Here is a 27240-nt window from a genome sequence, read left to right on the forward strand (position 1 = left end):
GAGCCGACGCCAACCCGCCGGCAGAAGGCCTCCTCTGACTCCAGCAGGTGCACAGTTTGCCACCCCGAGCCCACCCCGCTGCGCACACCAAGATGTCGGGAATTCCTGGGGTAGCCCAGCCATAGGGGCCGCTCACCCCACAAGTGACCAGGGGGCCAGCCCACACTTCCCCTCTTCCCCCAGGTTCATGGAAGTCCGGGAGCACGAAGCCGGCCAGGTGACCACAGCTTAGCCCTGGCTCAGGGCCCAGCTCCTCCAGGCCACCTCCCTGGACGTGGCAGCTCTGCTCTGCCCACTGGCCTTGTGCTGGTCTCTACCATCTGCCTTGCCCCAAACTATAACTGCTAACACCAGCGTGGACGGGCTCAGTCGCGTCCTGGATAACTCGCATCTTGAAGCCCTAACCCCCTGTACTTCAGAAGGTGACCTTAGAAACAGGGTCATTGCAGACATAATTAGTTAAGATCCCACTGCGGGAGGGAGGCCTAATCCAATGACCGGTGTCCTTATAAAAGGGGAGTCTGGACACAGAAGAGACCCCAGTGACACCGTGGGAAGACTGGACTTGTGCTGCCCCACACCAGGAGCCACCAGAGGCCTCGGGGAGGGACACCAGGAGGGACAGACCCTCCCCACCCCTGCAGAGGGGGCGGCCCTGCCCACACCGCCATCCGGGACTTCGGCACCCAGGGTGTGAGAGAATGAAGCCGCCCAGTCTGTGGTACTTTGTTACAGCAGCCCTAGGAAGCAAATACAACCAAGAGCTGTAAATGTACCAGTAATCCACCGTCTACGCAGCACATTTCCTGAGGAATGGAGCATGCAACTTAGCACCTCTGGTTGTTTATTCATGTTTGCTTTTTTCTGAAGCCAGATGAAAGCACCACCTGATCTTATCTTTGCATCTTCCAGGTAATTAGCCCAGGGATGATCAAGTCAGAGATGCTCATAAACATTTTTTAATTTCCCCTCAGGACACGTCATCCGAAGAATTCATCGTAAACCTCTTTCAAAGGGCAAACTCCCCCTAGAACACTTAAAAGTAGGATTTGATTGGCAAGCATCTGTGACGGCCACTCTCCACCAAGCCAGGTGCACCTGTATCCCTCTGAGGGCGGAACGGCCCTGTGGGTGCGCGTGCATCCTGGGGACCCACACAAGTGAAGGTGCAGGTGCTGCTGGTGCCGTGTGTTCAGCCATCCACTCTTGCAGCGGGAAAATCGCGCGTATCGCTGCTGCAATTAATCCCGTGTTTTTGTAGCTGAAGTCACAATGCTCATTTCAGGATGGAGTTGGAGCGCGCAGAGCCTATCTATATCTGTAAATGAATGATATCATTATTTTGGGAAATGAAAGTTTAAGCTCTGCGAAACATACAATCCCATGGAGATCTCGGTGGAGGAACTTGTGTGCGCAGGTGTTCGACGTGATAAGGTGCGTCCCCATTTATCTGTGTACTTGCAGGCAAATATTAACATAGTCACGAATTAAGCTTTTAATCCCCTTTATTATAAATTGAATATCTTTATTTTAACAAACATCAACAATGCACATTATTGTGGTCCAAACTATTCATTACTATTCCCCACAGCGTACCGTTACATGATACGCGGTCATACACATGTTCCTGGAGCGGCGGCGTCTGCCGAACACCCCGCAGTAGATCTCATTCTTCTTCCCCTTCTGAACAGAGACGCGCTCTCACAAAGGCACTTCTCACGTAGCGAAGGAGAACCGCGGCTCCGCTTCGCGTCAAGTCTGGGAACACGTTTCATGTTCGAATCGTTTGTGAGAAACCCAGATTCTACTTCTCTGAAACCTTGAATGGAACTGGATGGAGGTGCTGGGATCAGAACAGCAAACCTCAGGGCCTAGTGCAGTCCAGGTGACGAGCAAAGCCGGCGTGGGTCCAGTCACCACTCGCTCGAGCCTTCTGTCCACTTGCCCGTGACACATGGTATCAGTGTAGGCTCACAGCGAGGAGAGGAAAGGGTACAACCTCCAGCGGTTACCCAAGGCAGGCGATTTCACTCACTGAGTCAATGTCACACGTATTTCGAGAGCCTCTGTGTGCACAGGGCCTCGGCCAGGAAGAGAGAGATTCAAAGCTGATTTTGAGAACCTCTGACCAGAAGGGATTGACAGAGTAGAGGGAGCAGATATGAGCCCAAACAGGACAGAGGCAGGACACGACTAGGTGTTTAATGGAGGGATGAGAAATGGAGAAGGAGGAATGAACTCTGACCCCAGGGATGGAGGCGGGCTGTGGAGGGTAGGAAAAGGTGTCGGGGATCCTGCGAACCCACAAGCGTGGCAGGAGGCACGTGAGCCACGAAGGGACTCTGTAGGTCACGATTCTAGGCGGAGCCACCTCTGATGAGGTGGTCCGAGATTCCCCTGCACCCCGAATAGCAGGGTTTCCCAGTGAACACCACCGACTCCGGGAACTGATCTTTGCATCCGCCGTTTCTAACCCTGAGCTTCAGGGGGTGTAGTTTGCTCTCATCACAGGCACTCAAGCACACACGTGTGCGCACATGCAGCCCGAGACTGCACAGAATCAGTGTGTGTACGATTCTGTCTCATGTCGCATTACAGCTGCTGCTCACGTCCCCCCACCCTGACAGCAAAGGCGACCCAGGGCTGGAAGCGAACGCCTGATGAACGCAGTGGATGTTCTCAAGAAGCAGCACAGCACCTCCAGGCAAAGGCGTGGCCGGCAAAGACACGTCTGCCTCCAAACCCAGCGGTGCTTCTGGATTCTGCTGCTTCTGACGGGTGGTGACCGGCACAGAGGAGAGCAGGCTGGTGAAGCGGTGCTGCTCCTCGTGGCCAGGCGTGGGCTGGTCACCAACAACGCGACGTGCTCTGCAGTGTTAAAGGGCCTTAAACGTGAAAGTGCAAGACGTCTCCGTGTCCCACACAGTGGGGGGCGGAGGTGACAACGGCCGTGTCGCCCCCTTATTCCAGCCATGGACTCCATACACAAAGAGCAAAAACTTGGAAGCAACCAGAAAGTAAAAAAGAAACTGGACAACCACCTAAGTGCTTAGCACTGAAGTTACCTCCTGACAAGCTCCCCGTCCCTGCCCTAGACTCCATTAGATTTTTCACTCCCTGCATTTAAAGGAATATTATTTCTCAAGTTAATATTATTAATCAGAAAGCCTATGGTTTCCAGATAAAATAGAGGGAATGTTTCTCCAACAATGTTACCTAGAGATCTCGTTTAATCTATAAAATACAAATGCTGAAAATGCATCCTGACCACATAAATAAACCAGCTGAATAGGGAAGCCAGAAGATGCCTAAGGCACAGGGTTTGTTTTAACAGTTGTACGCCCAGTTTAAACAATTCAGAGTTATCTTCATCATCCCCCAAAAGCCCTCCAATTGTTTTACTCCTTCAAATGCTACCTATTTAAATACCTTTCCTAGCTTTGCACACGGAACTACATTATCAGCTCCCAGAAGTGCTTGCCTGATGCCGTCGAGGCAATCCTCGAGGCCCTGCCATGTGCTCAGAGGCTAACACTGTCCTAACAACGTCTTTCTAAGACCACGCGTCACAGCTCCAGACACCGCGCTCGTGCTCGGGAAAGCCAAGCCCAGGTAGGCAAACACAACTCCAGGCTCCCGGGGAGCAAGGCAGAGCTCGGCCTGCCCATCACGCCATCCGGGAGGAGGTGCAGCGCGGTCAGAGCGGCGGTCCTGCAACTCTCTCCTCACTAAGCCACAGATGAGGACAACGGCCCTCGGGTAAGGAGGCCGTCTGAGGAAGCCTGCAGTGTGGTCCATCAGCCCCCATTACTCACGGCAGGAAACGAGGAGGAGTTCTAAATGGGACTACGGAAATACAAACGTCGATCTTGCTAAGGGTTGCGATTTTACTGTCATTTCATAAGCTTGGGTTTGCAAAGCTCAGCCCTCAAAAAGTCTTTGAGACCTTTGCCTGAGTTGGGGGATGCAGAGCAGGGCCTCGAAAACGACCCTTCACCTGAGCCACCTGGCTGCAGGCCTGGCCAACTTCTCTGTGCGTTTGTCCCCTACCCTGCATGTTGACTTTTATTTTTTTACAAAAGCAGAATTCTGTATTAATTGTATGCCTTACACAGATGATGGGTAAACACACCGTGATCCATTCATGCAGTGGAATATCATTCCGCCTTGAAAAGGACAGTAATTCTGACACCTGCTACAGCACGGAAGAACCCTGAGGGCACTGTGCTCAGTGACACAAACCAGACACAAATACTATCTGATTCCACCGATAGGAGGTCCCTAGAAGAGTCAAATCACAGAGAAGAAAGCAGATGATGGGTGGCAGGGGCGGGGGGAGGGGAAGGGGGAGTTAGCATTTAATGAGGACAGGGTTTCAAATTCACAAGATGAAAAAATTCCAGAGGCGGAGGGTGGGGATGGCTGACAAATGTGAATGTGCTTTACATCACTGAACTGTACACCTAAAAATAGTTAAAATGGCAAATTTTATGATAGGTATATCTTACCACAGTAAAAGAAAAGATTTTTAAAAAATCAAAGCAGCGACTCTGCTCTGACAGTAGCTTCAGATGCAACGTTAAGAAGGCACTGACTTCCTCGGGTCTCAGATTGCTCACATGTGAGACGTTGAGACAAGTAGTTTGTACTATGTATATTTTAAAGCAGCAGAATCTATTTTCTTGTGAAATCTGAAACACACACCCAAAGAGCAGGTTGCCTTTGCCTTTGTTCTGTGCCAAGGATGGCTGACCATGGCAGTTTCATGCAGATCAAACTAATCGAAACGGGCCACGTCAGAACTTCTCTGGTCAAATCAGGCACCTCAACACAACCCAAGAGACCTACTGAATAGGCCTTAAAAACCACCAAAACTTATCACCTGTCAAGTCTCTGCTACTTCTAAACATTCACGATTCATGATTTATTCCACTGTATGAATGGAAAACATCTGATAAGAAATCACACCCATGAGTGGGTAGTGATGCCCCAGGACAGCACACTGTACCTCATGCTCATCCAGAGCGGGCGCCAGGGCTGCACCAGCTACCTCTGGAATCGTCTGCTTGATGCCTGGCTGCACCGGGCTTGGAGGGAGGGGCCTGTCTTCTCCAGCACGTGTGCAGTCACCAGTTCCAGCCCCGCCCCGCCAGCCCCGGCGCTCTGGGTGCCTGATGCGGGTGCCCTTCCTGACCCCGTGTCTGGGAGGCCCCTGACCAGTTCCAGCCAGTGGACGTGAGTGGGAACGATGCAGGTCCATTCTGGCCCAAAGCACTGAATTGCTGGGAAAAGGCCTTCCCTGACCCTAACCCTAACCCAATCCCTCTTCCACCGCAGCTGGCAATTCCAGAGAGTGGGTCCTTGAGGGAGAAGACCCAGGCCAGAGCCCACCTGGACCCTGGGCGTACATACATCATGGGAGTGAGAGAGATAAGCCCTGCTGTGTCTGGTCTTCTGAAATCTGGGGGCTGTTTGTTTCCTTCACACAAGTTAGCTTCTCCCAACCACTTGGGGTGCGTGTTTCTCTACAGATCATGTATTTTAAGTGACTGAAAACATTTTTATTTGCCTCATAACAGATTAAATATTCACCTGCAAATTCAGTTTAATGGAGTTTTTCCTTCATATGTAGAAAAGGTAGTTTTCTACCTACTTTTGTTTCAATAACCATACATTTTGAATTAAAGTACTGTAAATTAAGCATATGCCTTCCCAAAGGAATTAACTCAAACTGAAACTATGGACCAAAACCCCACAAACTGAAACTGCAACAAACCATGTTAACTTGCTGAATTAAGTATTAAACCCAAGTACTGCTTTTCCACAACTAAATTATGAATAGAAACATTGTCTAAAATGAAAAATAAAACCAAATAAAACTCAAAAAGCCAAGTTCTAATAAATTGCCTGATGCTCCTGACGAACATGAAATGAAACTGTGAGGTTCTGTTATTAGTTAGTTTCAGCGTCTACACGGGTGGAGGGGAGCAGGGACACGTGCCACGAGCAGGTTCTGTACGGTGAGGTCACAACAGTTTCTAGAAAGTTCTTCCTGCTCAATTAAAAGAGTGTTTATGCCCACATTGACTCTTGTGAATCAGCCACATGCGGCAGAGACGGGATGGAGCATTTTATGCTGTGCATGCATCTGGTCGCAGCTTGCGAAAATGAGATCTACAGCCCTGAGATTACCGGCCCCGGCTGCTCGCAGCAGCATTCCCTCATGGAGAAGAATTAATTAAAAATCACAAGCTAAATAAACCAGCCAGGAAGATTATCTCCGTCCATAATTGAATTGTGACCTCTGATGCTTGTGGGTCCAACTGTCTTAAATTAATGAGCCCTGTCTGGTGGGATCCCAGGCTTTGTTAAATGGAAATCACACATCCCTCTTCAACCGTGGACCTTTCACAACACTAGTCACACGATTTCTGTAGTCACCCATTTGCTCTTCTAAGAAAAGTCCTGCTTCTTGGGACAGCCATGTCCGTGAAGAACACGCAAGATCCCATCCGTAGGTGACTCCTGTTTTCCTCGTGGTTCTGTAGAACTAGCACTGGAATAAAACAAACATATTCACGGCTTTTATTGATTTACCCTCAACCTTTGCATATGTGAGAGTAATCCAATCTGGGCTAAATTATGTGCTCAATTTAGAAATGCTGATGATTAACACATACTCAAAATCTGCCCCTTAACGCTACCTCAGTGTCAACATGGGTAGCAAAACTCTTTTGATGAGTCACATGATAATTTCTACTCTGGTCAACACAGGAATATTTTTAACCTCATATATTTTTGGATGAGCCACCCATATCCTTGCTCCCCACTCCATCCCCTAGAAAACTAAAACGCAAGTACTTCCCGCTGCATATGGCACAGCTTTAATGTTACCAACAAGGACCTGATATATTCCAAAATTAAGTTCCACATTATTGGCACCAATCACCATTATTCAGCTGGTTTATAATTAATGATCTCATGCAGCAACTTAACTTCTTCCGTTATCATGGAGAGCGCCTGGCCACCTGCTTATCTTGGAAGGTTCACAATATGGCATCTTCTAAGTTGCTGTACAGGTAATTCACTTATATTTTTCCCGAATGGCCGAGATGAGCACCTGTTATAAAAGTGGCTTGGGGTCTTTCCCAGGCTAAAATCACTGCAGCCAAGCTGAAATGCACTTGCATTTCAAAGCCTTGATCCCCGGCGAGTCAGCCATGCAAGCGGTGCAAACAGAGACACGCCTCATCGCGTCTGCAGGCAGCTCCCACTGCTCTGCTTCCCGGACCCGCCCTGCGAGCCAGAGGCCGGGTGGGAGACGGCAAGAGAGGGGAGGAGCCTCGGAGGCAGAGCTTCCACCAGGTGGGCCGTGAGTCTCTCCTGCGTGAACGGGCTGGTCACCGAGCCACGTGCGCCGAGCCACTGGATGTGCGAAGTGCCCCCTCGCTAGCCCCGGGGTTGTGATGCGGACCTGAGTCCAGGCCCCGGGCGCTGGCGGCTGGAGCCCAGCCTCCTCGTCTTCACGGGCCGACTCGCCCACGTTCTCTGCACCCTGGGCCCCTCCTTTATGGACGGTTCTCCACTCGCAATAGAGTGATTTTTCTGTGTCATCCAGCAACCGAGGCACGTTTTCAGGCAACATCTCCTCTGACAGCATCTGAACTAGCATACACGGGGAGGGTTAGACGTATCCACAAATACATCCGCATACCTATGCCCGCGTCGTGTACACACACACATGCACGTGTGCAATCACACACGTGTATGTGTAAAATACATACACGTGTGTACACATATGTAGACACAGAGCTCCACTTCTCAGAGTGGGACGGGCTCTGGAGTCAGCCCACCGGGTTTCACATTTTGGCTCGTCCACTCCCCAGTGGGTGGGGCCTTGGGCTAAGCTCTCTGCCACTTCTGGATGAAAGTTGTGTCAGATACTAAACAGGAGTAATAAAAACGCCTTCCTCGTAAGTCTTTTGTGAGGATTTATGACGATGCGTCTAAAGGGCCTGTGGCATATTGTGAGTGGTAGATCAACATCAGCCATCGAACCTGCCTGTCTCCCCATCAGCACGGCAGATGCTGTGGTCCCCACCAAGCCCACCTCCAGAGGGAAGACGCTCCCCAGACACAGGAGGGGCCGCTGGCAGACAGTCCTCGGCCTCAGCCCTCCTCAGGAACTGCCTGGCTGGAGAGAGCTGCCTCGCCCAAGGGCACCCCTCCTGGTGCAGCCCGCATACCAAGGCTGCCCTACACAGGGTAGAAAGTGGCGGTCCCCTTGCCCCAACTCAGGAAACCATCCTGGTTCAGGGCACCCTGTGGAGCCAGCTGGGGTCTTCACTGAGACTGTGCCCGGCCCGATTTCGCCCAGGCCCAATCCCACTTCCGCCCTTCCTGTCCTCAGCTGTAGGTGCCCAGAGCTCTCCCAGCACAAACGTCCTGCACGTGGCCCCTCCCCCAGAGCTGGCTTCCCAGGGAACCCAGGCCTCTCATTTTCTCTGAAGGACTCCAATGACCCTTCTGCTCTGGGATTATGCTGTCTTCAGGGCACACGTGGTGATTTTAGTGATGCGTGGATGACCAAGTAACAAGACAAGAAAAGTGAACGGGGGTCAAACCCATGATTTCATGCATGGTACTGCTTACTTCTAAGTTAAAATATTAACTTAAGAAATAGTAATTTAAGTTTCAAACAGAAAGTAAGTTGAATACAGTGCTAATTACACGCCAGTGGCACCTGGTCAGCGACAACTCCAGGAAGGCCGCACAGAAATAAAGACACTTGCGGAAATAGCTGATTCTGGCTCTCCATTTCAAGCCACACTAAGTAGCTGCACGGCAGGCCCCGTTCAGGCAGCAGAAAGTCGCCCGGCCCACTGTCTGACAGCCAGGGCTACTGGGTATTTGTCAACACCTCCTCTAGAGAAGTCACCACTAGGAGGGCTAGTGAAGGACGTGGTCATCCACTGCTCTGCTCAGCACCAGTCAGACCAAGAGCGTGTCTAGAATTATTTGGGGACCTCCCTTGCAGGACTGTTACTGTACTGCATTTGGGTTTCCGGTGGCCCATCTGAAAGGGCACCATAAGAAACAGCTCTTGAAAGCTGTCCTCGTGGCCACTGTCAGGACGGCGTTCGGCTCTCCAGGAAGCCCTCTTCCCACGAGGACACACACGGGCATTTTCTCTTAAGTCTTAATACAAGGATGAAATCCCGCTGAGCGCCACAGGTAAACACGTATCTGTTATACACTTCCAGATGGCATGGCTCTAGACCCCACGTTCGGTGTGGATCCCTCAGAGTGTAGCACAGCATTCTGTACACATAGGTATGCAATGAAAATGTCCTGAATAAATGATAAAACCCTATTAAAATATGTTTAAATATTTTAAACATATTTAAAAAATAAACAGAGAACTTTCCATTAAGATGTGGATGATACCAATGGAGAAGTAGGACCATCCTGTGATGTAAGGAAGACCTAGAACAGGGTGAGGCCAGAGGATCATAACTTCTGGTGCCTGTTTCCATGAGCGAGGAGTCCCGGGGAGAAGGCAGTGCAGGTGGTGCCCATGGGGCACGATAATTACATGAAGAAAAGCCTTGCTTGTCACCAAAAGATAATGCCAGTCAAGGAGCTGGTCCTCACCCTAATTAGTTGTGCAACACTGAACAAGACCTAATCTGTCAGATTCTGTCTTAGTCAGCGAGGGCTGCGACAGCAAAGCACCCCAGACTGGGAGGCTTATGAACAGGCATTTATCTCTCACAGTCCTGGAGGCTGGAAGTCGGAGATCTGGGTGCTGGCATGGTTGGGGTCTGGTGAGGGCCCTCTTCCTGGTTAGCAGATGGCCACCTTCTCATTTGTGTCCTCACGTGGGAGAAGGAGGGGAGAGAGGTGGGTGGGAGAGACAGAGGAAGCTTTCACATGTCTTTTCTCGTGAGGGCACCAATCCCATCATGAGGCTCCACGCTCACGACCTCATCACCTCCCAAAGGCCTCACCTCCTAATCCTGGAGGCTAGGGTCTCACATACGAATTTAGGGGGACGCAGTCTGTGCACAGCACACTCACTCCGGCAATGCGAGCAGCTCTTAGAGGATGTAGTTGTACCAGTTATAAGCGTGACATCTGGCCCAGGGGTAGAAATCCTGATCCAGACCCTGAGGTACATGTGAAAATCATGTTTCCATGACAAGACCTCCTCTGCAGCAGAGGAGACCACCCAGATAGGGGGAAACTTGCTCCTGGACAACTCAGTGGCCCCCAACTGGGGTGGCCAGGGTCAGCAGGTAAAATCCAGGACACCTGGTTAAATCTGAATGTCAGATAAACCAATGACTATGTCCCCAAAGGACACACATGCACTAAAAAATTACTCTTGGTTTATCAGAAATCCAAATCTAACGTTAACTGGCAACCCGACCCTAACGTCTGATTAGACCCAGTAAATATCTCTTTCAAGAGGCCACTGCAGCCTGTGTCTGTCATGCAAACCTCCTGCCGAGGCCACTTCCCCACCACAACGGGGCCAAGAAATAAATAAGCCAGCCACAGGCTTACTCCAAAAAGGGAAAAAAATGGGGCTCCAGGCTATGCTCACGTTAAACCTACAACTGTGCCATCAGCAAATTAAAATCAATTGAAATCAATTTAGCCGGAATAAAGTCTCCCTCCCAGGCTGAGGCTCATCTGCTGTGCTAACAGCTCCCAGCGATGAAACAGGTGCTTGTAAATTAATTAGCCTACTGAAACACACCTTAAAATGAATTTCCCAGAACTCCCTGGCAGGGAGCCATCCTGGTCCCCCGAGCTGATCAGCGTCTGTAAATATTGAGATTTGATAAAGTAAGCGCTGCTCTGGCAGCAGATGGCTGGGGCTGATCTGTTGACACCGCACGGATGACGCGTTCGAAGCCCCACTTGGCGGGCCTCCTCTGGGAGCCATGGAGGACCCCAGCCCCTCGGCAGCTATTTGCCTCCTAATTGAAAATCCTTATTCCCAGATGGAGGCAAATGGGCTGCTCCAGGCATCGCTCTGAGCTGCTTGACTGTTGATACACGGGTAATTGCTTTCAGTAATGCAGGTTAAATGTGACATTTAGTGCTTAATAAAAATTATCAAGGCCAAAGCCGTTTATCATTCCTACACTTTGGGCTGTCACTTGTAAGGGGATTCTCAAAATTCATTTGAATTCTTGAGCAGGAGACGGGCAACTCCACTGCGAAGACAATGCAAAGACAACTCGGATTGTCGGAGATTTCCTTCTTTCTTCCTTCCTTCCTTTCTTTTTTTTTTTTTTGGTACTTTTAAAAGATTTGTTTGTTAACAAAAAACATTCTAAATTAACCTATCAAGTGCTGAGCCTCTCCTCCTTTGTGTTTAGCGCGTTGGTGAATAATATATAATCAGCCGCTGATGTGCACACAGAGCATTTAAAGCAGATGCACCGCTCAGCACCTTCTGTGCGGGGCCTGCCGCCGAGAGGCACTCCCCCCTGGCAGCATGAAGAGGAGAACCTGAAGGGAAAAAGACATGTTGGCCTCACTCAGCATCACCACCCAGGATTCTAAATAGAGAAGGTGAAATTGTTATTTAGATCAAGAGCTTGGGGTTCCTCCCCAGGACGATTTTCCACCAACGATGGAAACGATTTCAGAGCTGGCTTTTGGGAGAAGCCACTTTTCAAAAATAAGGGGCCCGGGAAGAAGTTCCTTCAGCTCACATGGGCTTTCCCAGCAGAGGTGCTTCCAGAACAAGCCGCAGATGCTGACAGGCAGCAAAAATCACAGCGCTTTGGGCTTTTCGTGGTAGAAATGCCCGAAGAAACAGCTATGCTGCAACGCCCATCTATCTGGTCATGATGAGTTTGAATCTTCCTCCAAGTCCTTCCCCCAAATACTCCATGACATTAAAGTCAAGCGCTGTGGCCTGTTTGTGTCCCCCCCAAATCCATGTGTTGAAATCCTAACCCCCAAGGAGGTGGGGAGGTGCTTAGGCCACTAGGGTAGAGCCCATGAGGGGATTAGCGCCCTTGTACAAGAGGCCCCAGAGAGATTCCTCGCCACTTCCTCCACGTGAGGACACGAGAAGTCACCGTCTGCAAGCCAGGAAGAGATGACTTCACCAGAACCTCACCGTGCCAGCACCCCGATCTCCAGAACCTCCAGCCTCTAGAACAGTGAGAAATAAATTTTTGCTGCATAAGCCATCTAGTCTGTGGTGTTTTGTTAAAGCAGCCCAAACGGACTAAGACAGCAAGTAAAACTAATTTTGTCCTAATACTTCTGTTATAGCCCCTGAGGTCCCTGGAAGAGACGTGGCAGATGGCAAGTGGGGACTCACCAAATCTGGTTTAAAAGTCACATCTAAGCAACTCAGGGAATTCAACACATAACTGACATTTGTTCATTTAGTTTTCAAGCAACATTCTCCACTTAGATCACAAAGGACACAGTTTCACTGTAGAAAATTTGGAAAGTTCTAAAAAGCCCAAAGAGGAAAACAAAATTATTCAAAATTCCATCATCTGCATATAACTTTTGCTCTTTCTCTAGGGAGGTAAATGGACAGAGAGAGAGATGATTATTTGGGATAGAACATTTGTTTCTGCTTGAAATTTGTTGTACACATTCTTTTACATCTTCTTAGATTCTAAACAGTAATTTCTCATAGCTGAACAGTATAGCACTTTATGGATTTTTCATACTTTACATCTTTTAAATAAACAGGCTGTCTTTAAATTTTAACAATTATAAATAACACTGTGAATATATTACAATATAAATCTTGTGCATATTCTTGATTCTCTTCTTAAAATAATTTCCAAGACAAGAAATTGCTAGGTTGAACGGTAACACATATTTATACTTTATAAAACTCTTAACTTCAACTTATACTCCAAAATATTCATAGCTGCCTTTACTTGTACCCTTAATGCATTTCCTCTACCCTCCCTGCACTGGGGATGCTCCTATTTTTCCTTTACCAGTTTAATAGATGAAAATGACATCTCATTTTAACCAGTGTTTCATTATCTGCTGGAGATGTTGAACATTAAAAGGGAGTTACCAGCCATTTGTATTTCTGCTTTTCTGCATTGCCTTTGAGTTATCTACCAGGTTATGTAAGGTTAAGTCCTTACTTCATCACCTTATAATCCCTCTATGTAGAGGGTCAGATATGCCATGGCTGATAACTTTGTTGCAAACATTTTCACCTAGTTTGCCATTTTATGTTAATTTGTATATATTTTGAGCAGACAAAAAAATATTTTGTCGTTGTTGTCAAAGCTCTCAAATCTATGTGTGTTCCCTTTAGTGTTAAAAAGTCTCCACACCCTTAAGATGATATAAATATTCATCTGTTTTCTCTTTTTCTTACTGTTTGATTTCTTTTTTTACATCTATTCTTTTAATCCATTATTATTTATTTATGATAGATGGAGTTAGGTAATTAACTTTTTTCCTCCAAATAGTTAACCAATTATTCCAGCATTTAGTATAGAATAATCCTTCCTCGCTGGTTGAAATATTACATTTGTCACGCACTGAATATACATGTGAGGCCATTTGCGGGTTTTCTTTTTAGGTCTATTGACATGTCCATCTGCTCTCAGAGCAGCAAAATATCATCTTAATTATTGTAGCTTTATACTCTGAATATCTGATGTAGATATTTAATGGGTTTTTGTAAGTTTTTTATTATCAGTTTATTACATATAAAATTTAGAATACTTTTCTCATGTTCCAAGAAAAATCCCATCACTTTTTATAGGAATTATAAAGGAATTGTAAAAGCATCCCTCTATAGTATTAGGTTTTTCCAACTGGGGACAGGGTGTATCTCTCCAATCTTTCAAATCTTTTTTTTCTTTTGTCTTACAGTAGAGTTTTATCATTTTCTTCAGTTAGGTCTTAAACAACTTTTGTCAAGTTAATTCTCAGGTAAACTTCTGCAGTTGCTGCTATATGAGTGGAATGCTTCCTTAATTATATTTTCTGACTATCGGTATATAAGAAAGTTACCCATCTTTGAGCATCTTTTTTTTTTTAATATATTTTTATTTTCTGAACAGTTTGCTTTCCTTTTTTTTTTTAATTTATTTATTTATTTATTTATTTATTTATTTATTTATTTTTGGCTGTGTTGGGTCTTCGTTTCTGTGCGAGGGCTTTCTCTAGTTGCGGCAAGTGGGGGCCACTCTTCATCGCGGCGCGTGGGCCTCTCACTATCGCGGCCTCTCTTGTTGCGGAGCACAGGCTCCAGACGCGCAGGCTCAGTAGTTGTGGCTCACGGGCCCAGTTGCTCCGCGGCACGTGGGATCTTCCCAGACCAGGACTCGAACCCGTGTCCCCTGCATTGGCAGGCAGATTCTCAACCACTGCGCCACCAGGGAAGCCCTTTGAGCATCTTTGACCTACCCTACTCTGTTATTATCCTAATGGTTTTTCAGTTGATCCTCTCAAGTTTTCAAGCTAGGAAATCTTAATCTGAAAACAACAATATTATCTTCTCTCTTCTAAAAATGCTTGCTCCTTCCCTTCTCCTGTCCTGTTTCACTGGCTGGCACCCCTAGAAAAAGGTCAAACAGGCGTGGTGCTCGTAGACGGTCACACATAAAGGGGGCAGCTCTGTGATCTCAGCAAGGATGCGATGCTGGCTGGGTTTTTGTTTTTGTTTTTTTAATTAATTTATTTATTTATTTGGCTGTGTTGGGTCTTCGTTGCTGCGCGTGGGCTCTCTCTAGTTGCAGTGCGCAGGCTTCTCATTGCGGTGGCTTCTCTTGTTGCGGAGCATGGGCTGTAGGCATGCGGGCTTCAGTAGTTGTGGCACGCAGGCTCAGTAGTTGTGGCTCGCAGGCTCTAGAGAGCAGGCTCAGTAGTTGTAGCGCACGGGCTTAGTTGCTCCACGGCATGTGGGATCTTCCCGGACTAGGGCTCGAACCTGTGCCTCCTGCTTTGGCAGGAGGATTTTAACCACTGCGCCACCAGGGAAGTCCCGCTGGCTGGGTTTAGAAGCGGGAATTTTTTCATGTTGATGATGATTTTTCTATCCAGGTGCACTAAGAGGTGTCTTGTCTCTCTTGAAAATTAGACACAGTTGCTGAGCAGAGCACAGTTCGTCAGGCACGAGGGTAGGGGTTTTGGTTTACTCTTCACAGCAAACCTATAAGGTCATCCTCTCGTTAGCCTAATTAAGCTCAGGGAATGGAGTAACTGGCCTGAGGTCGCCAAGCCTACAAACGTGAAGCCAGGATTTGAGCCCAGGTCTGTACGTCTCCAAAATACTTAGCATGTCACCTCCATGCCTATCACCAAAAGCTTTTATAGTATGACCCAATACTCTACCTCTGACTCAAATCGTTCATTTATCAGTTCACTCACTTACCAAACATTCCTTTTTCTTCATTTGGCTAAATCTTATTTATTGAAAAAAACCCCATAGCTCTGGGTTCATAATCTCCCAAAAGGCTTCTCCGTCCCAATTCTGGGCTTCTCTGCTCTCCCAGTACAGCCTGCATGCCCCTAAAATCCACTCATCTCGCTGTGGTTGCTCATCTCCAAAGGTGGCCCAAAGCCACACCTCCTGGCGTGTCCCCCAGGCTGACTCTGGCTGGACCCAGGTCCCATGAACTTGCAGAATGTGCCAGGATGCTGCTTGCCAGCCTTGGGCCCAGCTGCTAAGAGGACCACACCCTCTGTGCCCTCTTCTTGGGACACGGTTTGGGGAAGTTCTGAACCCCTGTGTGAACAGTGGGACCTCCTACCGGAAAGACCAGAGAGACCATGGAGGGGGCGCCCACAAGGAGAGAAGAGGCCCCACATCCCAGCCTCCATGTCAGCCTGCAGACAGCCGCTGTGGCTCAGTCCACCTGCAGGACCATGACGGAGGCCGCTGTTTGGGTGGGTTACACAGCAAGACAACCATAACACTCCGTAACTCCGACACCTACTCCCCTGTCCCCCCAATAATCCAAAAACTCCTTGGGGACATGGGCCAGTGGTGCATCCCTGCAGCTGTGTCCTCGACTCACAGGTGGATGGTACCCGGGCCAATGCAAGGCCAAGCCCAGTCAGCCTAGAGTGACTCACTAGGAGAAATGCTAAAAGACGTGTTCATTTCACAATCTGTCAAATATAAACCAGGATCGCCCGTTGACATGAATCTTCAGGTTTATCAAAGACTCATTCAGCCACTGATAATGGCAGCTTCTGTTGGGTTCTGAAACGTAATCCCACAATCTGCTTAGATTACAAAGTTTATCCAATACAAAAACCCCGTAATCAACCTGGCTCACAGGTTGTTGTAAAAATCAAGTGAACTCACACAGCACAAAATATCAGTAAATCCTCTATCACCTGCAAATGGCAGGAACTCTTATCGGCGTGTCCCTCCCCTGGTTTCCCACCACATAAAACATCTGCATTCCCAGAGGCGCTCAGGAAACGTTAAGATCCGCACAAATGTCTTAGGCTCAGAGCATCACAGCACATCAGGGATGGAAGGTGCAGGGGATAAACTGGAGTCAGGTGGGAAGTGATGCGTCCACGAGAGGGGCCGACAGGGAATTCAAGGGGGTGGAGGTGAGAAAGGGGGGTCGTTTAAACTTAGCCTTAAACAGTAAGTATCAATAGTACGTGTACCTTGCAGATAGGCTGAGGGCATTCCACGTGGGGGAAACGGCCGAGCAAAGACACAGAACGGCACACAGCACGTGGACAGATGACCCCCCCTTCTGGGAAGCACTGGCCCTTGGAGGCTGTCCCCTCCTGCTGACAGCCTTTTGGGTCCCACTTCAGGGAACGCCACTTCCTCCCCAGGACCAAATGCACTAGGACTCGCCAGGCTCCTGTATCTGGCTGCAGCCCAAGAGCTTCACAGCTGCCATCTCTCTGAGCACATAAGAAAAGCCGCTGAATTTCAGGACTTAAGAGAAACGAAAAGTGTAATATTTATCGGGAAAGTGATATGAAGTTGGGAAGTTTGCAGAGAAGAGGGAGGTCAAAGGGAACTGATGACATTTTAGACACTGTCTTTCTGGAAACTGTAAGTGTGCTACCCTAGGCACACATCTGCACTCAAGTCCCAGACTCGAATAAGATGATCATGGAATTGCAGAATTTCAGAGAAACCTGGGAGGAAGGGGGCCAAGACAGAGTCATAAACTTCTAGCTAATTAAGCTGATCACCAGCCAGTAAGCAGTGGGTACAGCTGTGCCAGATGTAATCTTGAAACACTCCCACCCTGCTTGGTAAATAGCTACAGCCTTAATCCCCTGGGTGTCCCACCGTCCACACCACCCACAAACCCCGTAAAAGGTCGATCCCTGGCCGGCAGGTGCTCTGGACGTGCCCTTGTGTTACGGCAGATGCTTATTCTGTCCGGTTGTCTCCACGGCATAGCTGCTATTGAACATTTTGAATTTTATCCCTGCATTTGTGTTCCCCAAATCTCGTATGTTGAAATCTAATTGCCCATGTGATGGTATTTAGTATGACACGCGGGTGGAGCCCTCATGATGCAATTAGTGCCCTCATAAGAAGAGACCTGGAGGGAGACCATCGCTTTCTCTCTCTACCAAGTGCGGACACAGCGAGAGCACAGCCATCTGAACAAGGAAAAGAAACCCCCCCCCCAGACAGCAAATCAGCCAGAGCCTTGGCATTGGATTTCCAGCCTCCAGAACGCTGAGAAATATTTTTCTGCTGTCCGTAAGCCCCCCGGTCTGTGGTATTTTGTTATAACAGTCCAGGCTGACTAAGACTCTCTGGAAAAATCCCAGGCTTGAGGGGTCCAAGGAAGTGCCCCTAATAACAAGGCTAACTTTTAGTGCCAAGCAGGACCTCAGTGACCCAGCATCTGCCACGAGGGGTGTGTCAGCAGAAGAAAGAGGAGGGGCAACTCCAGAAGCAATGTTAGGAATTCAGAGCCCTGGCTGCCTGCATGAAAGGTTAGGACAGCACTGAGCCCAGACGGGACAGGCGGACGCTCTGGGCCATCGGGGCCCACTGGGTGGGAAGGGCACAACCGATGAAATTCGCACATGTCCTGCTTGACCTCGAGGAGTTACCTCGGTGTTTGATCCTCAACCGAAGGAATGCACAGCACTCCACCTCATCACAAGTCACACGCAATCCCCAGTGATCCACACCCCAGAAAAGAAGGGCCCTGAGGCAGGGACAGGGGTGGAAGGAGGTTCCCTGCAGCCTCACCCAAACCTGAACGTCCATGACCCCGAGACAGCCTGGAACACACACGGGCCCCCTCTCTGCGTCAGGGGACCCTGGGCCTTTCAGGGCACACCAGCCACAGATGGTCCATGGTCTGTGACACATGCACATTTTAAACTTGCTGAAGCTCAGCTTCAGATGACCACCTGGGAGGGAGTTTTCTGGAGGGAGATAACCCCCACCCGAGGTGAGCCCAGCCCTGCTATTCAGGGATGCACGTGACCCCTGCCCCCCTCCCCCATCGTGGGGCAGCAACTTGATTAGGGGTCATCAAGATGGCCTATAGCTTTTCACTAGTTTATTTACCCTCTTGGGGGACTGTAACACTGCCATTGTGCTCTTCCCATCTCTGGTGGGAAGAACTGACCTTTTTGAGAATCTGATAAATACTGGAATCTTCCACAGGAAATAAAAAGTCTGTGAAGATATATAGTCAATTTTTCGTGTGGCTTTTAGGGTGTTTGAAGACCTTCTGAAAACTATGCTGCTGAAGGGCCCCTGCCGCTGCGGCCTTTTAAGATTATAAACAGCAAGGTCTCCAGGTCCAAGCAGCGCAAGTAATTAGGGCCTCCTACATGCTGTTTGGAGGGTTTGTAAGTTACTTTAAGTGTGTGGGCTCAGTCTCCCCAACCAAACAGGGCTCTAGCCAGCATGGAAATCATGGCTTCTTTCTGACCTGCGTTTGTGCCTAATTCAGGGTCCTATTCAGAATGGGGACAGGGTAATGGACTTATGATGCCAGGTGCCATGGGTAGAAACAACTATGGCAGCAAAGCAGAAAACTCTCATTGAACTGCACCAAACACAGCCCTGAGTTTACAACAGTATCTAAAGGTTTTCTTTTTGGCTTCTTGTCTCAGATTTGATGTCTGCATTTTCCCTAAATGATAAAGCAAATGCAACAAGAGACTGCTTGCAGGATACTCTCAGCAATTTCTTCCCCCTCTTCCTGCCACCCTTTTTGCAAGAATACTGTATGTCAGCAATCCCTCTGGGGAAAATAACTTTGAAAAATTGTACAGTGGACGCTAAATGACTTAATGGATAATGAGATGGCTTGTGCTTCTGAGACTGCTGTTTAAAGACCAACTTGACATTTTATGTAAAATGAACACCAGTTTTTATATAATCATGGGACCTTACCCAGCTTTTCTGCCAAATCTGCTATTTATGGAGGATGTACTTCTTCAAAGCAAGTTAGATGCCACTTCTGAGACTCGCTAAGGCTCTGGAGGACAGCTGATCTCTTTAACCACCCCCAAACTGTGGGTGAAAAAAAGGAGAAAGGGTGTCTTCAAATTCCAAAAGAGAACCAAAAATTTGAGATGAAGCTGTAAACAATAATCCCTGTATGTTTGCATGCATTGCAAACTGAGGAAAGAACTTGAAGTTGGGGGGACACTTGGGAATTCATTTGACCCCCTGGCAAAATCCTGGGTGCCAACCTGAACCACACCCTGGACACTCCCTCCTCAAATGCAATCACCATAAACCCCCAACTCCACCTCCCAGGTGTCTCACACATCTGTCCTTTTCTCTCAATTTCCACCCCACTCTGCGAAGGCAGACCCTCATCATTTATTCACTGGGTTCCTGCAATGGCTTCCTCAATCTCTCTCCATCTCTGGCCCTGTGCCCTTTCATTCTAGTCCCCAACTTGCTGCTATCATCGCCTTTCTAAAACACAAATCGAATCACATCACTCCCCAGATGAAAATCCTTCAGTGGTTTCCCAGTGCTTTCTCTCTAACATCTGATATCTTGGTGGGACATCTAAAGCTCTTCACCACCTGGCCTTAGTCTGCATTTTCAGTCCACTTTTTGCAGTTCAAATGTGATGGTGGACGTTGCTCCTCTTGCTAACAGAACTCTGACTTTGGGCAGTGCTTTCCAATGCCTTGCAGCCCAATAGGACTCATGTGGCTGGTCCTACCCCCTTCACCCCCTCTTCTGGCTTGACAGCAAATATGACATTGAACACCGGGGTCTTCTTACAACCACAAGGTAGCCAGGCCTGGGGACGAAGGTCAACAGGCTAAAGATGGAGCAGAAAGACAGAAAAAGTCTAGGTCCGTGTTGGACATTCAAACAGCTAAACCAGAGCAGGAGCTGCCTGCTTCCAGACTTCTGATCCTGTGAGCAAACTCAACCTTATTTAGCTTTTCTCTCACTTGTAGCCAATGCCACCCCAGCTCATAGCCAAACACACTTCTGGCGCCAGCCTCTGGGTTTCCTCCCACCCCCGCATGCTCCCGTGCCTCTCTGCCTTAATCCCTGCCCTTCTCTTTGCCGAAAAGATCTTTCCTCATCCTCCCAGGTGTCCTTCAAAGCCAAGTTCAAGTAACATCTCCCTTGGGAAGCCTTCCCTGACTTCGAGCTTGTGGTCACCTCTTTCCTGTTACTATTAAGGTTCATATTCTGTCTCTCTCCCCAGTACCTGAGTTTTCTGAGGACAGGAATTCTTTGCCTTTAGCACAGGTGTGTCAGAATATTAGCATTCAGTAATGTCTAATGAAATGGTCAAAGTAATACAACTACCAGTCAATAGAATTAAAGAAAACAATCTCCTAGGTGGTTAGAGATGAGAAGAGAAAACCGTCTTGCACCTCAGACACAACAAACACACCTATTTGGTGTCAGGACACTTGGACGGTGTGGGAAGGTGTAAGGGTGGGTGACCCTCTGCCCTGCCCACTCCAGGTCTTGACATTTTCCTACCCTCTCTCCCATCTGAGGGCAGCCATCCCTAAACTATCCCCCTGTGGACAGCTTGTGGCTGTCATTCATCCTTTCATTCATGGAGCCGTTTGCTGAGAATCTACTATGTGCCAGGCAGGTCACCAAGTGATGCACAGAACAGCCACAGAATCTGCCCCCCAGAGAGCTCACTACCAAGCAGGACAGGGGGTTAATTGGGCAATGGACACACGGTGGATGGGGGCTATGATGGGGGACGTGTCCACGGCAATGGAGATCATGATGGGTGTGGGGAACTGTGCCAAGGTGTGGAGGCGAGAGTGTCAGGGAAGGTCCCGAGGGGAGGTGACAGCTGAGCTAACCCTGAAGCGTCAGTAGAGCCTGGTCAGCGGGAAAGGGGGCAGTGGTTTGCCACGGCCTGGAGGAGAGAGATGTCAGTCCATCCTGATAACTGAAAGAATCTGAGCATGACCAGGGCAAGCATTCCATGGGAGGCGCAGAGGGGAGGAGAGTGGCAGGACAGAAGTGTCTGAGGGTGTGTTACTCACAGGGGTCTAGTCTGTGCCCGACACAGGGTCACGAGGAGGGGCCTTAACAGTGCTCACCCTGAGCCTGGGGTCTTCTACGTCCTCTATGGTACTGACTCACTCCACCTTCACACGGGCCTCTGAGATGGGTACTATGACAGATTAGAAAACTCCAGATTCGCGAGGTGAAACAACTTACCCTGATCTCAGATTAAGTCTGGGCTTCTCAACCTCAGCACTATGGACATCTGCAAGCTGAAAGTTCTTTGTTCCTGGGGCAAGCCTGCGCCCTGTGGGACGTGTAGCGCCCCTAGGTTCTACCTACGAGATGCCACCGGCGCCCACTTGTGACAACCACAGTGTCTCCAGACAGTGCAAACTTCTCAGGGGGCTCAAACGCGCCCCAGGCAAGAACCACCAGATTACTCAACTGGAAAAGCCAGATTCAACCTCGGCAAAAGCAGTCCGTCTCAGGGCCGTGCCCTCAGGTGCTCAAGAAGTACAGTTTTAGTGAAATAAGGGAGGGAGGGAGGAGGTGGGGGAGAGCACAGGCAGAAGCAGAGACCAAGCAAAGATGAGATCACAGGGAGATCAGCAAACCATGTTCAGCAGCTTCTGGCTTTTCCTGGGGACAGCGGAGAACCACTGGAAAGGTTTGAAGAAGGAGAAGAATGTGATGAGATGACCTGGAAGCTCATCTGGCCACCAGACTCGGTGCCAGCTCAGGGACTGGCTGAGCCAACTGGGCCAAGGGAGACCACAGGCCCAATGCGGCGCAGGGGAGACTCACGCCCAGGACCCGTCACAGGCCTCCTGCCCCTGGGCTTGCTCCTCCCCTGGATTTTTCACGCCAACTGAGGTCTTTTCCAAAAAAGAGATGGAATCACATTTATCATCCTCTTTAAGACTCTACAATGGTGTATTAAGTCCGTAGCATTATCGGAACAAATTGCCACGAACTGGCGGCTTAGAACAACAGGAGTTTATTTTCCCATCCTCTTCTGGAGGCCGGAAGTCCGAAATCAAGGTATCAGCTGGGCTGTGCTCTCTCGGATGGCTCCGGGCAGGGCCCTTCCCTGCTGCTCCCTAGCTTCTGGTGTGTGTCTGCAGTCCTTGGGGTCCCTCGGTCTACAGACGCATCGCTCCATTCTCTGTCTCCATCTTCACGCGGCCTTTCCTCTGTGTGTCTGTGTCCAAAGCTCCCTCTTCTCGTGCGGACATCGGTCATACGGCGTCAGGACCCGCTCTACTTTGCTGCGACCCCATCTTAATTTGATTACACCTGCAAAGTTTAGTGAAACTTTTGCTTCAGTTGTGTGTGTAGGTAGGTGTACACCAAGTACTGATTTAAAATTCACTCTGTACTAGGTTTTCGTCACAAGGGCTGAGAAACCTCTGCTCTACAGGGAAGGGAATTAAGGTATTTTTATCCCATGTTAAGAACCTCACCTAGTATATGATAAAAATCTGAGAAAGGATCTCATTTTCTGTCATTCTTGTGCCCCTGTCTCTGGTCCTGGGGTCCGTGCAATGCTCAATGGATGCTGAGTTACAGAGAAAATCAACAATTATTCACTGAGCACATGCCTGGCACTGCGGGAAATTCTAAGGTGTGATCTTGGTTCTCAACCTACCATGGAGGTGAAGAAAATTAAGTCACTTCCCTTAAAAATATATTAAAAAAAAAAAAAAGTAAGAACTGACTATACTGACATAAAATATTCCGGTGGCAGGAAGATCACGGTAGCTTAAACAGTCAAGGGAATTTCGCTTCCTGGGGAAGACTGGGTAGAGCAGCCTTGAAGGTGAGTCGGGTTTGAATACGTCCTTCCACAGCCTGTTTCTCAGCTCGACTCCGAGGTCCTGGAGTGCAGGGCTATTGTCCCTGAATAGCATTGAGTCTTCTGTCCCCAGCTTTGTGCACGTGGTGGGCGGGCAAAGCAAAAGGGAGAAATGACTACGTGGACGAGAGATCAAATGCAGAAAGAGGACGTGGGTTTAAAGGAGCCAACAGCAGGGGACAGAGGCAGACACCCAGGTGACACACCATGCAGGGAGCAGCCAGCGAAGGTGAACAAAGCGCAGCTGAGAGCAGGCCCCTGCAGACGTGGGGCGAGAAGGGCAAGCCCAGCCCTCATCCCGCAGCCCGGCTGCCCCTCTAGGAGCATCAGAGGCCGGCCTGAAGGGAACCGCGCAGATCCGCGCTCCCCAGCAAGTAGTTTAGGTTTTTTTTTAAAAATCAACACTTTCAAAGCATTTTGCATTTCTAAATGTGTACATCTGCAAACGACACATATGCCCTTGGAATCTTTTTTGGAAAAAAGCTCAGAAAGAATATTCCCAAGTAGAAAATGGAGTTGGTAACTTTGTTTTTCCAACTGATCAAACTAAGTGTTATTGCAAATATTACCCTAAAAGTACACAGACATTTGCCGCTGTAGATGTTAGTAATTATTACATGAAAAAAGGGAGTTCTGTGGTCCATGAATTTGGAAATCACCAAGCTCAACAAAGTCCAGCCGATCTTTCTATTTACTATGTTTCCTGAACCCAGATGAGCTGGAGAGCCTGTGACTTTCCAAGAGTAAGGCAGACTAGTTAATAAGTTTATTTGCCCTCAAAACTCTTTTTATAGAACACTGATTTACTATAGAAGTATGTTCCTCAGAACACAGTTCAGAAAATGTTGATATCAAGTTACCACAGGAAAAAGCTCTGACGTTGAATTAGGTCCGCCAGGAATAAGTGACTGGGAGCAAGTATCCTCGCCAACTTGTCGAGATTTTCTCAAAGTGCGCAAACGAACAAAGCCCAGCCGGAAAAACACCCTCACTCCCCTTTCTTCCAGATTTTCTAATGCTTCTGAACAAATAATTCTTGAATTTCAGATGGGGCAGGTTTCTCTCTGGTTAGAGAACCGAAGTTGGCAACGGCATCCAAGTTCTTCTCCAGAAGGAAGACCAGGAAGGTTGGCGTCAAGCACCTTGTTCACTGTGACCCCGTAATATCTGTTGAGGGAAGCTGGGTACAAAATAAAGGGTGGCTCTTTGAGCCAGACCCCGTAGGGCTGTGTCCTTGGTGGAAGATGCGGCACTTTCCTTCTTGACACAGCGCTCCCCCAGGGCTGAGACTCTTCCCCCCGCCCAGGCACTGTTGCTGAGATTCCTGTTACAGAACACTGTCAAACGGGGCAGCCAAACAGATCCCACTGCAGGCTTCCCCTGAAAGGGTGCAGAACAGGCTTCTGTAGGGAGAGCGTGCGGAGCAGGACAAATCACGAGGGACCTTGTTTAACAGCTGGTTCTGTCTCCTGTTAGCTGTGTGTGTCTCAGCAACGTCTCAAGCAGCTTCTCCAACTTCCTCACAGACGAAAGAGATAGCAACCCTGTCCTACCCACCTGAGAAGGTTTGTTGGAAGAACACGTCACGTGGAAGAACACGTCACAAGCTGTCCACAAGGGGGGTAGTTTAGGGATGGCTGCCCTCAGATGGGAGGAGGTCACGTCCATCAGAGCAATCTGAAAAGTGCTGAATGCTACGGTGGGTAACCACCGCGTGATCATCTCTGATCCACCGTGAAGACGGGGCAGGAAGCTTTACCATGAACTGCTTCCAGGCTATAAATGGTAGCATATGTCCACGTTAAAGGCACAATGCAACACGGAGGTTAAGAGTGCGGGCTCTGGACCAGACTACCTGGCTTTATAGATACAACTAGATTTCATATATATATATATATATATATATATATATATAAACCAGAATGTGACCACATAGTCCTCTGTTTCTCCCTCTCTCTCAATACATGGGCAGGCACGTAGGTAGGTAGGTAGGTAGGTAGGCAGATAGATAGATAGATAGATAGATAGATAGATAGATAGATAGATAGATAGATAGAGAGAGAGATAGATGATTCATCAGTAGAGATGTATGCATATATATACATATATTTCTAGAGATGTATGTGTATAGATAGATATACATAGAGAGAAATACACATGTATAAACATATATTTTACCCCTAAGCCACTGGATACAGGTTGCATACATTATGCCCTATTGCCTCATAATTCTTGAATGTCTGTCTCCTAAGAACAAGGATCTTCTCTGACATTAAAGTTCTCATATTAAGGAATCTGTGTGCACTTTTAAACACAACAGTCCTGAATAACGCAAGAAGCAGCAGCTTGGAAGAGTGAAAACAATGTAAAACTCGGGGCCCACCACCATGGGACCCAATCTCATTCCTGAGCCTTAACTAGCTGCGTGACCTTCTTAACTTAGTAGCTGCATTACTTAACGTCTTGGGGCCAATATTCTCATCTACACAATGGGCAGATTAGACTAGAGAAGTGTGAGGATGCCTACCACCCCTAGTGCATCCACCGTCTACTGTTCTCTACGTCAGTCATGGTACGTTTACGATCTAATGTCTTTTAAGGCCTGTGGGATGTGTGACCTGCAGAGAACAGGTTTGCTGGCATCTGTCGCTGACACTGCCCGCCCTGCAGAGCTCTGGCCCCTCGTCAGCAGACCCGCCCTCCACAGAGAACCCGTTCCTCCTATGAGCTCAGCAGTGGGGTTATCGTTGATCGATGATTCATTTCCTACTGAGTCTTTAGAAACCACAGAATCAACCAGAACCTGAAAGGCAGTGCAAAGACTAAGTTAAACGTGTTGTCTCGAGTTTCCCTCCTTGGTCGGCCGACCCAGAAATCTGAGAACATTCACATCTCCCCCTTCTCTGCCTCCCTTCCCCCGTTCTCTCCCGTCTCCCCAGTTTGACCTGCAGATCCCGAGTGACAAATATCTCCAAACCCACCTCTCTCCCCACCAACCCCAGCAGCCCTGGTCTCACCGTCCTCTCGGCCAACTCCTGCCCCTCCTAAGGGCTCTCCCCGCCCCGCAGCACAGGGGCCAGAGTCACCATCTCATGAACACAAACCCATGTGGATGTGTTCCTGCTCCAAGGTCCCCAGGTCGCCTGAACTCTCCTCCTGACACACAGACTCCCTCCTACCGGGTCCCCCACCGCCTCGCACCAGCTCCTTCTCGCCGCTCACCAGGCGCCTGCCCTGGTCAGGACGCCGGGCCTTTGCACTGGCCGCCCCGCCTCCCGCCTGTGTGCCTCCCCGCGCCTTCTCCGCCTGAAAAGGCTTGCTGATCTTTAAACTCAGCCACACGCGTGGTGCAGCTCCTGACTCGCCCAGCTCTGAGTGCCCCTCCCGGGCTCCTGAGCCCTTCTTGACGCCACGGTTACCACACCTCGCGGTCTGGGCCAGAGGCCTGGGGAGAATCATCTGACTCTACTCTGCTCCCGCCTGCCCTGCACGGACGGGGGTGGGGGGGGAGGTTATTACAGGCTAATGAGGGGCCCAGAGTCAGACCCCCAGGGCTTCTACACCACAGGAGGCCATCCTAACCTACCACCCTCCACCGGCTCCTCCCTCAGCCGAGACGACCGGCCAGGAAAGCAGAGGGGGTGAGAGGAGGGGTCCTCTGTTTTGATGACAGAGGACAAAGCGACAGGAACCGAATTTTCAAACAAGTAGGCGGTGGGGCAGCGATTCTCTTCTTGGAGAAAATGCCTCCTACGTGCTTTCTCCATGCCGTTTTGTTTTATTTACAGTGCTGTTTTCTCCCCATCACCACAAACATGGAAGCGCAGGCTTGGAGGTTGAAGAGGGTACTATTTACTGACAACTGGAATTCAAGGAACCAAAACAGCCTACTGTCTCGATAATTATAGGAGATCCATTTTAAAAACCTTATGTG

General features: G+C 48.9%; 1 long non-coding RNA gene across 4 annotated transcripts; it reads right to left on the bottom strand.

Annotated features, from left to right (window-relative positions):
* Positions 1–421: 421 nt before the first annotated feature.
* LOC309647520 lies at positions 422–26640 on the bottom strand. 4 transcript variants are annotated; one of them, XR_014256135.1, is made up of 5 exons: positions 26529–26640; positions 19385–22747; positions 7540–7665; positions 1597–6556; positions 422–1318 (listed from the first exon to the last, which is right to left on the bottom strand). It is a non-coding gene; the product is annotated as an uncharacterized lncRNA (long non-coding RNA). The 4 variants fall into 4 exon arrangements; XR_014256136.1 differs by lacking the exon at positions 422–1318 and having other exon boundaries at positions 1325–6556; XR_014256134.1 differs by lacking the exons at positions 1597–6556; positions 7540–7665.
* Between the last annotated feature and the right edge of the window lie 600 nt (positions 26641–27240).

The sequence above is a fragment of the Balaenoptera physalus genome (assembly GCF_965194825.1).
Source record: "Balaenoptera physalus genome assembly, chromosome: 18".
Taxonomy (NCBI): Eukaryota; Metazoa; Chordata; class Mammalia; order Artiodactyla; family Balaenopteridae; genus Balaenoptera; species Balaenoptera physalus.